Below are 10,566 nucleotides of genomic sequence, written 5' to 3' on the forward strand. Positions count from 1 at the left end.
ATGCAACAGCTTTTCCATCGTATTAAACGAATAATTTCAACCAGTGTGAATGTTATTGTCATTTCTACATTCCGAGCAACCTAGGCTTCACTCTAGGGCGTTGATCCAACAGATTGAACAGTTAGGGCCTTAGGAGTCAACGCCCGAAGCATAAAATACAATATAAATATAACAGTTCTCCATCATATAACAGGAATAATTGCAACCAGTTTGAAAGTGATGGTCACTTGTACGTTCCGGGCAACCTAGGCTTCACTCGAGGGCGTTGCTCCACCAGATCGAATAGCTAGGGCCTTAGAAGTCAAAGCCCGAAGCATAAAATACAAAATAAATGGTACAGTTTTTCCATTGTATAAAACGTATAATTGCTACCGGTGTGAAAGTTATGGTCATTTCTACGTCCCGGGCAACCTAGGCTTCACTCTAGGGCGTTGTTCCACCAGATCGAATTGTTAGGGCCTAAGAAGTCAACGCCAGAAGCATAAGATACAATATAAATGTAACAGTTTTTCCATCGTATAGAACGAATAATAGCATCCAGTGTGAAAGTTATGGTCATTTCTACGTTCCGGGCAACCTAGGCTTCACTCTAGGGCGTTGCTCCACCAGATCAAACAGTTAGTTCCTTAGAAGTCAACGTCCGAAGCATAAAATACAAAATAAATAGAACAGTTTTTCCATCGTATAAAACGAATAATAGCAACCAGTGTGATAGTTATGGTCATTTCTACGTTCCGGGCAACCTAGGGTTCACCACAGGGCGTTGTGCCACCAGATCGAATAGTTAGGGCCTAAGAAGTGAACGCCAGCAGCATAAAATGCAATATAAATACAATAGTTTTTCCATCATATAAAACGAATAATTGCAACCAGTATGAAAGTTATGCTCATTTCCACTTTCCGGGCAACCTAGGCTACACAATAGGGCGTTGCTCCAGCAGTTTGAATAGTTAGGGCCTTAGAAGTCAATGCCCGAAGCATAAAATGCAATAAAAATACAACAGTTTTTCCATCATACAACAGGAATAATTGCAACCAGTTTGAAAGTGATGGTCATTTCTACGTTCCGGGAAACCTCGGCTTCACTCTAGGGCGTTGCTCCGCCAGGTCGAATAGTTAGTGCATTAGAAGTCAACGCCAGAAGCATAAAATACAGTATAAATACAACAGTTCTTCCATCGTATAAAACGAATAATTGCAACCAGTATGAAAGTTAACGTCATTTCTACTTTCCGGGCAACCTAGGCTTCACTCTAGGGCGTTGATCCAACAGATTGAACAGTTAGGGCCTTAGGAGTGAACGCCCGAAGCATAAAATACAATATAAATATAACAGTTCTCCATCATATAACAGGAATAATTGCAACCAGTTTGAAAGTGATGGTCCTTTCTACGTTCCGGGCAACCTAGGCTTCACTCTAGGGCGTTGTTCCACGAGATCGAATAGTTAGTGCCTTAGAAGTCAACGCCAGAAGCATAAAATACAATATAAATACAACAGTTTTTCCATCGTATAAAACGAATAATTGCTACCAGTATGGAAGTGATGCTCATTTCTACGTTCCGGGCAACCTAGGCCTCACTCTAGGGCGTTGTGCCTCCAGATTGAATAGTTAGGGCCTAAGAAATCAACGGCAGAAGCATAAAATACAATATAAATATACCTGTTTTTCCATCGTGTAAAACGAATAATTTCAACCAGTGTGAATGTTATGGTCATTTCTACATTCCGAGCAACCTAGGCTTCACTCTAGGTCGTTGATCCACCATATTGAATAGTTAGGGCCTTAGAAGTCAACGCCGGAAGCATAAAATGCATTAAATATACAACAGTTTTTCCATCGTATAAAAGGATTAATTGCAACCAGTTTGAAAGTGATGGTCATTTCTACGTTCCGGGCAACCTAGGCTACACTCTAGGGCGTTGCTCCACCAGATCGAATAGTTGGGGCCTTAGAAGTCAACGCCAGAAGCATAAAATACAATAAAGATGCAACAGCTTTTCCATCGTATTAAACGAATAATTTCAACCAGTGTGAATGTTATTGTCATTTCTACATTCCGAGCAACCTAGGCTTCACTCTAGGGCGTTGATCCAACAGATTGAACAGTTAGGGCCTTAGGAGTCAACGCCCGAAGCATAAAATACAATATAAATATAACAGTTCTCCATCATATAACAGGAATAATTGCAACCAGTTTGAAAGTGATGGTCATTTCTACGTTCCGGGCAACCTAGGCTTCACTCTAGGGCGTTGCTCCACCAGATCGAATAGCTAGGGCCTTAGAAGTCAATGCCCGAAGCATCAAATGCAATAAAAATACAACAGTTTTTCCATCATATAACAGGAATATTTGCAACCAGTTTGAAAGTGATGGTCACTTGTACGTTCCGGGCAACCTAGGCTTCACTCTAGGGCGTTGCTCCACCAGATCGAATAGCTAGGGCCTTAGAAGTCAAAGCCCGAAGCATAAAATACAAAATAAATAGTACAGTTTTTCCATTGTATAAAACGTATAATTGCTACCGGTGTGAAAGTTATGGTCATTTCTACGTCCCGGGCAAACTAGGCTTCACCCTAGGGCGTCGCTCCAACAGATTCAATAGTTAGGGCCTTAGAAGTCAACGCCCGACGCATAAAATGCAATAAAAATGCAACATTTTTTCCATCGTATAAAAGGATTAATTGCAACCAGTTTGAAAGTGATGGTCATTTCTACGTTCCGGGCAACCTAGGCTTCACCCTAGGGCGTTGTTCCGCCAGATGGAGTAGTTAGGGCCTAAGAAGTGAACCCCGGAAGCATAAAACACAATATAAATACAACAGTATTTCCAACATACAAAACGAATAATTGCAACCAGTATGAAAGCTAGGGTCATTTCTACTTTACGGGCAACCTAGGCTACACCCTAGGGCGTTGCTCTTACAGATTGAATAGTTAGGGCCTTAGAAGCTAATGCCCGAAGCATAAAATGCAATAAAAATACAACAGTTTTTCCATCGTATAAAAGGATTAATTGCAACCAGTTTGAAAGTGATGGTCATTTCTACGTTCCGGGCAACCTATGCTTCACTCTAGGGCGTTGCTCCACCAGATCGAATAGCTAGGGCATTAGAAGTCAACGCCCGAAGCATAAAATACAAAATAAATAGTACAGTTTTTCCATCGTATAGAACGAATAATAGCATCCAGTGTGAAAGTTAACGTCATTTCCACTTTCCGAGCAACCTAGGCTTCACCCTAGGGCGTTGCTCCAACAGATTGAATAGTTAGGGCCTAAGAAGTCAGCGCCAGAAGCATAAAATACAATATAAATATAACAGTTTTTCCATCGTATAAAACGAATAATAGCAACCAGTGTGAAAGTTATGGTCATTTCTACGTTCCGGGCAACCTAGGCTTCACCCTAGGGCGTTGCTCCACCAGATCAAGCAATTAGGGCCTTAGCAGTCAACGACCGAAGCATAAAATACAAAATAAATAGAACAGTTTTTCCATTGTATAAAACGAATAATAGCAACCAGTGTGAAAGTTATGGTCATTTCTACGTTCGGGCAACCTGGGCTTCACTCTAGGGCGTTGCTTCACCAGACCAAACAGCTAGGGCCTTAGAAGTCAACGCCCGAAGCATAAAATACAATATAAATATAACAGTTTTTCCATCGTATAGAACGAATAATAGCAACCAGTGTGAAAGTTAACGTCATTTCTACTTTCAGGGCAACCTAGGCTTCACCCTAGGGCGTTGCTCCAACAGATTGAATAGTTAGGGCCTTAGAAGTCAACGCCCGATGCATAAAATACAAAATAAATAGAACAGTTTTTCCATCGTGTAAAACGAATAATTGCTACCGGTGTGAAAATGTTGGTCATTTCTACGTTCCGGTCAACCTAGGCTTCACCATAGGGCGTTACTCCACCAGATCGAATAGTTAGGGCCTAAGAAGTGGACCCCAGAAGCTTAAAATACAATATAAATACAACAGTTTTTCCATCATACAAAACGAATAATTGCAACCAATATGAAAGCTAGGGTCATTTCTACTTTACGGGCAACCTAGGCTACACCCTAGGCCGTTGCTCTTACAAATTGAATATTTAGGGCCTTAGAAGTTAATGCCCGAAGCATAAAATGCAATAAAAATACAACAGTTTTTCCATCGTATAAAAGGATTAATTGCAACAAGTTTGAAAGTTAACGTCATTTCTACTTTCCGGGCAACCTAGGCTTCACTCTACGGCGTTGTTCCACCAGATCGAATAGTTAGGGCCTAAGAAGTCAGCGCCAGAAGCATAAAATACAATATAAATATAACAGTTTTTCCATCGTATAAAACGAATAATAGCAACCAGTGTGAAAGTTATGGTCATTTCTACGTTCCGGGAAACCTAGGCTTCACCCTAGGGCGTTGCTCCAACAGATCGAATAGTTAGTGCCTTAGAAGTTAACGGCCGAAGCATAAAATACAAAATAAATAGAACTGTTTTTCCATCGTATAAAACGAATAATTGCTACCGGTGTGAAAGTTATTTCCATTTCTACGTTCCGGGCAACCTAGGCATCACCTAGGGCGTTGCTCCAACAGATTGAATAGTTAGGGCCTTAGAAGTCAACGCCAGAAGCATAAAATACAATATAAATACAACAGTTCTTCAATCGTATAAAACGAGTAATCGCAACCAGTACGAAAGTTAACGTCATTTCTACGTTCCGGACAACCTAGGCTTCAGCCTAGGGCGTTGCCCCAACAGATTGAATAGTTAGGGCCTTAGAAGTCAACGCCGGAAGCATAAAATGCAATAATAATACATCAGTTTTTCCATCGTATAAAAGGATTAATTGCAAACAGTTTGAAAGTGATGGTCACTTCTACGTTCCGGGCAACCTAGGCTTTACTCTAGGGCGTTGCTCCAACAGATCGAATAGTTGGGGCCTTAGAGGTCAACGCCAGAAGCATAAAATGCAATAAAGATGCAACAGTTTTTCCATCGTATTAAACGAATAATTTCAACCAGTGTGAATGTTATTGTCATTTCTACATTCCGAGCAACCTAGGCTTCACTCAAGGGCGTTGATCCAACAGATTGAACAGTTAGGGCCTTAGGAGTCAACGCCCGAAGCATAAAATACAATATAAATATAACAGTTCTTCCATCATATAACAGGAATAATTGCAACCAGTTTGAAGGTGATGGTCATTTCTACGTTCCGGGCAACCTAGGCTTCACTCTAGGGCGTTGGTCCACGAGATCGAATAGTTAGTGCCTTAGAAGTCAACGCCAGAAGCATAAAATACAATATAAATACAACAGTTTTTCCATCGTATAAAACGAATAATTGCTACCAGTATGGAAGTGATGCTCATTTCTACGTTCCGGGCAACCTAGGCCTCACTCTAGGGCGTTGTTCCTCCAGATTGAATAGTTAGGGCCTAAGAAATCAACGGCAGAAGCATAAAATACAATATAAATGTAACTGTTTTTCCATCGTGTAAAACGAATAATTTCAACCAGTGTGAATGTTATGGTCATTTCTACATTCCGAGCAACCTAGGCTTCACTCTAGGTCGTTGATCCTCCAGATAGAATAGTGAGGGCCTTAGAAGTCAACGCCAGAAGCATAAAATTTAATAAAGATGCAACAGTTTTTCCATCATATAAAACGAATAATTGCAACCAGTATGAAGGCCATGGTCATTTCTACTTTACGGGCAACCTAGGCTACACCCTAGGGCGTTGTTCCACCAGATGGAATAGTTAGGGCCTTAGAAGTGAACGCCAGCAGCATAAAATGCAATATAAATACAACAGTTTTTCCATCGTATAAAAGGATTAATTGCAACCAGTTTGAAAGTGATGGTCATTTCTACGTTCCGGGCAACCTAGGCTTCACCCTAGGGCGTTGTTCCGCCAGATCGAATAGTTAGGGCCTAAGAAGTGAACGCCAGCAGCATAAAATGCAATATAAATACAACAGTTTTTCCATCATATAAAACGAATAATTGCAACCAGTATGAAAGTTATGGTCATTTCTACTTTCCGGGCAACCTAGGCTACACAATAGGGTGTTGCTCCAGCAGTTTGAATAGTTAGGGCCTTAGAAGTCAATGCCCGAAGCATAAAATGCAATAAAAATACAACAGTTTTTCCATCATATAACAGGAATAATTGCAACCAGTTTGAAAGTGATGGTCATTTCTACGTTCCGGGAAACCTCGGCTTCACTCTAGGGCGTTGCTCCACCAGATCGAATAGTTAGGGCCTAAGAAGTGGACCCCAGAAGCATAAAATACAATATAAATACAACAGCTCTTCCATCATACAAAACGAATAATTGCAACCAGTATGAAAGCTAGGGTCATTTCTACTTTACGGGCAACCTAGGCTACACCCTAGGGCGTTGCTCTTACAGATTGAATAGTTAGGGCCTTAGAAGTTAATGCCCGAAGCATAAAATGCAATAAAAATACAACAGTTTTTCCATCGTATAAAAGGATTAATTGCAACCAGTTTGAAAGTTAACGCCATTTCTACTTTCCCGGCAACCTAGGCTTCACTCTACGGCGTTGTTCCACCAGATCGAATAGTTAGGGCCTTAGAAATCAACGACGGAAGCATAAAATGCAATAATAATACATCAGTTTTTCCATCGTATAAAAGGATTAATTGCAAACAGTTTGAAAGTGATGGTCACTGCTACGTTCCGGGCAACCTAGGCTTTACTCTAGGGCGTTGCTCCAACAGATCGAATAGTTGGGGCCTTAGAGGTCAACGCCAGAAGCATAAAATGCAATAAAGATGCAACAGCTTTTCCATCGTATTAAACGAATAATTTCAACCAGTGTGAATGTTATTGTCATTTCTACATTCCGAGCAACCTAGGCTTCACTCAAGGGCGTTGATCCACAGATTGAACAGTTAGGGCCTTAGGAGTCAACGCCCGAAGCATAAAATACAATATAAATATAACAGTTCTTCCATCATATAACAGGAATAATTGCAACCAGTTTGAAGGTGATGGTCATTTCTACGTTCCGGGCAACCTAGGCCTCACTCTAGGGCGTTGTTCCTCCAGATTGAATAGTTAGGGCCTAAGAAATCAACGGCAGAAGCATAAAATACAATATAAATATAACTGTTTTTCCATCGTGTAAAACGAATAATTTCAACCAGTGTGAATGTTATGGTCATTTCTACATTCCGAGCAACCTAGGCTTCACTCTAGGTCGTTGATCCTCCAGATAGAATAGTGAGGGGCTTAGAAGTCAACGCCAGAAGCATAAAATTTAATAAAGATGCAACAGTTTTTCCATCATATAAAACGAATAATTGCAACCAGTATGAAGGCCATGGTCATTTCTACTTTACGGGCAACCTAGGCTACACCCTAGGGCGTTGTTCCACCAGATGGAATAGTTAGGGCCTTAGAAGTGAACGCCAGCAGCATAAAATGCAATATAAATACAACAGTTTTTCCATCGTATAAAAGGATTAATTGCAACCAGTTTGGAAGTGATGGTCATTTCTACGTTCCGGGCAACCTAGGCTTCACCCTAGGGCGTTGTTCCTCCAGATGGAGTAGTTAGGGCATAAGAAGTCAACGCCCGACGAATAAAATGCAATAAAAATGCAACAGTTTTTCCATCGTATAAAAGGATTAATTGCAAACAGTTTGAAAGTGATGGTCATTTCTACGTTCCGGGCAACCTAGGGTTCACCACAGGGCGTTGTTCCACCAGATCGAATAGTTAGGGCCTAAGAAGTGAACGCCAGAAGCATAAAATAAGATAAAAATACAACAGTCTTTCCATCCTATAACAGGAATAATTGCAACCCGTGTGGAAGTGATGGTCATTTGTACGTTCCAGGCAACCTAGGCTTCACTCTAGGGCGTTGTTCCACCAGATCGAATTGTTAGGGCCTAAGAAGTCAACGCCAGAAGCATAAGATACAATAAAAATTTAACAGTTTTTCCATCGTATAAAACGAATAATAGCAACCAGTGTGAAAGTTATGGTCATTTGTACGTTCCGGGCAACCTAGGGTTCACAACAGGGCGTTGTTCCACCAGATCGAATAGTTAGGGCCTAAGAAGTGAACGCCAGCAGCATAAAATGCAATATAAATACAACAGTTTTTCCATCATATAAAACGAATAATTGCAGCCAGTATGAAAGTTATGGTCATTTCTACTTTCCGGGCAACCTAGGCTTCACCCTAGGGCGTTGTTCCGCCAGATGGAGTAGTTATGGCATAAGAAGTCAACCCCGACGCATAAAATGCAATAAAAATGCAACAGTTTTTCCATCGTATAAAAGGATTAATTGCAACCAGTTTGAAAGTGATGGTCATTTCTACGTTCCGGGGAACCTAGGCTTCACCCTAGGGCGTTGTTCCACCAGATGGAATAGCTAGGCCATAAGAAGTCAACGCCAGAAGCATAAAATACGGTATAAATACAACAGCTTTTCCATCGTATAAAATGTATATTTGCAAACATTGCGAAAGTAATGGTCATTTCTACGTTCCGGGCAACCTAGGCGTCACTCTAGTGCGTTGCTCCACCACATCTAATAGCTACGGCCTTAGACGTCAACGACAGAAGCATAAAATACAATATAAATACAACATTTTTTCCATCATATAAAACGAATAATTGCAACCAGTATGAAAGCTATGGTCATTTCTACTTTACGGGCAACCTAGGCTACACCCTAGGGCGTTGCTCCTACAGATTGAATAGTTAGGGCCTTAGAAGTCAATGCCCGAAGCATAAAATGCAATAAAAATACAACAGTTTTTCCATCATATAACAGGAGTATTTGCAACCTGTTTGAAAGTGATGGTATTAGCTACGTTCCGGGCAACTTAGGCTTAACTCTAGGGCGTTGCTCCACCAGATCGAATGGTTAGTGCCTTAGAAGTCAATGCCAGAAGCATAAAATACAATATAAATACAACGGTTTTTCCATCGCATAAAACGAATAATTGCAACCAGTATGGAAGATAACGTCATTTCTACTTTCCTGGCAACCTAGGCATCACCCTAGGGCGTTGCTTCAACAGATTGAATATTTAGGGCCTTAGAAGTCAACGCCCGAAGCATAAAATACAAAATAAATAGAACAGTTTTTCCATCGTATAAAACGAATAATTGCTACCGGTGTGAAAGTTATGGTCATTTATACGTTCCGGGCAACCTAGGCTTCACCATAGGGCGTTACTCCACCAGATCGAATAGTTAGGGCCTAAGAAGAGGACCCCAGAAGCATAAAATACAATATAAATACAACAGTTTTTCCATCATAAAAAGCGAATTATTGCAACCAGTATGAAAGCTAGGGTCATTTCTACTTTACGGGAAACCTAGGCTACACCCTAGGGCGTTGCTCTTACAGATTGAATAGTTAGGGCCTTAGAAGTTAATGCCCGAAGCATAAAATGCAATAAAAATACAACAGTTTTTCCATCGTATAAAAGGATTAATTGCAACCAGTTTGAAAGTGATGGTCATTTCTACGTTCCGGGCAACCTAGGCTTCACTCTACGGCGTTGCTCCACCAGATCGAATAGCTAGGGCCTTAGATGTCAACGCCCGAAGTATAAAATACAAAATAAATAGAACAGTTTTTCCATCGTATAAAACTAATAATTTCAACCAGTGTGAAAGTAATGGGCATTTCTACGTTCCGGACAACCTAGGCTTCACTCTAGGGCGTTGCTCCACCACATCGAATAGCTACGGCCTTAGAAGTCAACGCCAGAAGCATAAAATACAATAAATATACAAGAGTTTTTCCATCGTATATCAGGAATAGTTGCAACCAGTGTGAAAGTGATGGTCATTTCTACGTTCCGGACAACGTAGGCTTCACTCTAGGGCGTTGTTCGAACAGATCGAACACTTAGGGCCTAAGAAGGCACCGCCAGAAGCATAAAATACAATATAAATATAACAGTTTTTCCATCGTATAAAACGAATAATAGCAATCAGTGTGAAAGTTATGGTCATTTCTATGTTCCGGGCAACCTAGGCTTCACCCTAGGGCGTCGCTCCAACAGATTGAATAGTTAGGGCCTTAGAAGTCAACGCCCGACGATTAAAATGCAATAAAAATGCAACAGTTTTTCCATCGTATAAAAGGATTAATTGCAACCAGTTTGAAAGTGATGGTCATTTCTACGTTCCGGGCAACCTAGGCTTCACCCTAGGGCGTTGTTCCGCCAGATGGAGTAGTTAGGGCATAAGAAGGCAACCCCCGACGCATAAAATGCAATAAAAATGCAACAGTTTTTCCATCGTATAAAAGGATTAATTGCAACCAGTTTGAAAGTGATGGTCATTTCTACGTTCCGGGCAACCTAGGCTTCACCCTAGGGCGTTGTTCCACCAGATGGAATAGTTAGGGCATAAGAAGTCAACGCCAGAAGCATAAAATACGGTATAAATACAACAGCTTTTCCATCGTATAAAACGTATAATAGCAACCAGTGTGAAAGTTATGGGCATTTCTACGTTCCGGGCAACCTAGGCTTCACCCTAGGGCTTTGCTCCAACAGATC

This window comes from Calliopsis andreniformis, chromosome 11 (assembly GCF_051401765.1).
Source record: "Calliopsis andreniformis isolate RMS-2024a chromosome 11, iyCalAndr_principal, whole genome shotgun sequence".
In the NCBI taxonomy this organism is placed as follows: domain Eukaryota; kingdom Metazoa; phylum Arthropoda; class Insecta; order Hymenoptera; family Andrenidae; genus Calliopsis; species Calliopsis andreniformis.